Source organism: Notothenia rossii (assembly GCF_949606895.1).
Source record: "Notothenia rossii genome assembly, chromosome: 8".
NCBI classification, from domain to species: domain Eukaryota; kingdom Metazoa; phylum Chordata; class Actinopteri; order Perciformes; family Nototheniidae; genus Notothenia; species Notothenia rossii.
Window position 1 is genome coordinate 6,000,471 of NC_136906.1, and position 2,855 is coordinate 6,003,325.

Genomic DNA, 2,855 nt, shown 5'->3' on the forward strand with positions numbered 1-2,855 from the left:
TCTCTCTCTCTCGCCACACCCCTCCCCCGCTCATGGTGAATTAATTGGCAAGCTGTTGTCATGAGATACGGACTGTAGTGGAAACGAGCATGCACCGATACCCTTCGTTATTCTGTTTGTGTGTAAACTACCACTAAGAGCACGGCGCTGACAGCCAGTCCAAAGTGTTTAGCACCTTTTTGAAGGTTAGAAAAACCATAAATATATGTTTTCGGGGACTTTCCACTGCTGTAGCTCGACACAGAAAAGAAAGAAACAGCTTGTTATTCTGACAGGAGAACAGAAATTAGTGCATCCTTAAAAAATAGACCAAACACTGAGAATTAATAATTGAAAATTAACCAAACAAGGAATGTTTCCTCTAATTGTACAGTCCAAGTTATATTTTCCATATTTACTTGACCTGCAATTGTCACGCAACTAATTAATTTGTTGGTACATTCATGTAATAGACTTTTCTATATATTCAGGAGGTAATTCAATGATTAAATTACGACTAAACCACTACTTGCCAACTATTTTGATAACTGATTAAGCGTTTAAAAAGCCCTATTATGCTTTATGGGGGTTTTCTAGGTGTGTTTTCTAGGGTTTGGTGCATGTAAATGGACTGCAAAGGCTAAAATCTCATACTTCCCTCCCTCTTTAAATACATTTTTCAGTGGTAGCCCTCATTGAGTGACGCATTTAACTTTGTCCCAAGTAAGTTTTATCCAAATCTTTTAGGCGATGCTTGAAATATCATTACAAAACACAGCGTCACACTCCAGCCACACGACTAATCTAGTTTTTCATATCCAGCCTTTCCATCTGTGACACAAGAGGACAATGTTTGAAATTGATACTCGATGAATCCATGAGTACGAGGTCTCTCGTCGGGGCTTTTCACAATCGAACAGTCGGCGCACTTACAGCGTTTTCAATACTGCACAAGCTTCCAGAAATCGATGCCACATGCAAACAAGCAGCATCGAGCGAACACGTCGGAGAGGGTAACCGGATGCAGGTGCACCGAGTTTAAATCAGGCAAACTTTGACAAACCTATTACGTTTGGATCCCTCACAATAGCTCACACCCGCAATATCTGTTGTCCTATTGCAGCATCTAAGACATATTGGCAACCTCTTCTTTCCTTTCTCCATCCCTCGTATTCTCCGTTTCCTTGTCTTTCTTAAGCCACAGAGCACAGATTTTGACAGTATATGCGAATGAGGTCCCTCGGAGAGACATTAGCTCCCCACTGGGAGTTCTTCTGCTAAACTCCCGGCGGCTTTTTCTCCTTAACAGAACGCAATCAATAACTCTTAATATTATCCACTGGCAAACACAGTCACAGCTGAAGGCGGCAGGAGGCTCTGGACAGACCGAGGCAAGGTGAGTATTAGTTATTACACCTCTACAAGAGCAGCAGCAGCAACTACCTTCAGCTCACAGATTTCAAGGATTCAGCATTTTACAATTTCCGATTCCCTCTTCTTGAAGTCAACGTTTCTCAGACTTTTGGGGGTTTAATGCCTTCAATAAGTTGTCCATGATTATGATATGGTATGACACCTCTTTATCAGGATATCTAAGTGATTGATGCAGGAATTAGTCCTTAACCCGTGGAATGAGTTAGCATTCTAGCACTTCTGGTTCGCTCTTTTTTTAAAGTCAATCGTTTTTTAGTTTTTGGTTATAAGCCTAAAAAAGTTGTTAACCGAAGCTGAATAGTTATAATGTTTTGTTCCACAATATAACGTTTGTCAGTAAATACCTTTATAGTCTATGGTAAATACCCAACTGTTTAATTGAAAAAAAAAAGTTGCCAACAAGTGTCTAAATGAAATTGATTAACGCCATCACGCCCAACATTAGCCGCGTTTAGCTTAGCGGTGCTGACGTGAAGTCATGTGACTCTGCTGTAGTTCGTTTATAGCCTAGCATTAGCTTTTTACTTCTGGAGATTGCATTTACGCTTCAACTATTATTAAAGATTTGTTAATATGTGGAGTTTATCCTGCTGAACAAATCGTGTAAATACCATAAATGTGTGTTTACTACAGATCTTATTTTGTGCTATATTCCAAAATCCAATGGAAAAATCCCATTGGCTTTTTGTTGAAGGAGCCCTTGAGATGCTAACTTCCTGTCCAGTCCAAAAAAACAAGTCATCACTGCACTCTATTGCAATTTTGACAACATCAAAAACAGGCTTTTAGAGATTTTTGAGTGCGTGTGTTGCTCAGCTGATGACGCACCATCATCCTAACTCATAGCAATGAAAAGGGGGGTGTAGGTAGAATATGCATCGGGGGAGAAAGTAATCCCTTTTCTGGTAGAGACTGATTTATTGTCTGGCACAGCTTTCATAATGGCAAAGAAAAACTGAGGTTATGGAGTGGAGACGGAGAAAAATAAGTATTACTTATTACTTGCAGCTTCTGCACAACAAGACATTGATCAAATCCTGTAAGTGTGACATAAATCCTGACACAGGTGTTATTATCCAAACTAAATCTTGATCACAAGAGTTGCCCCTAAATCAATGATGAAAACACAAGTTGAACACAGTTATGTAAAACCTACATTTAGACCACATCTGAGAAACACAATATAACAAGTTTTGGGAGTGAGTCAAAGGTTTCTGTTCTTTTTGTGAGCCCTAGTATTGAGGATTTTCTGTCTCACTGCCCTTCGACTCTACAGTTTATAAATAAAGTGTTTGGATGACAACACGAGCTTCTCTGAGTTCAACAGAGTTTTGTTAAACTTACATTTAGTCAGGGGCGGCAGGTAATGAGGGCTAAAGAAGGCTAAGCTCTTTCTTAATTATTGTTCTCTATAATATAATGCACCAAATATAAAGAGGGAG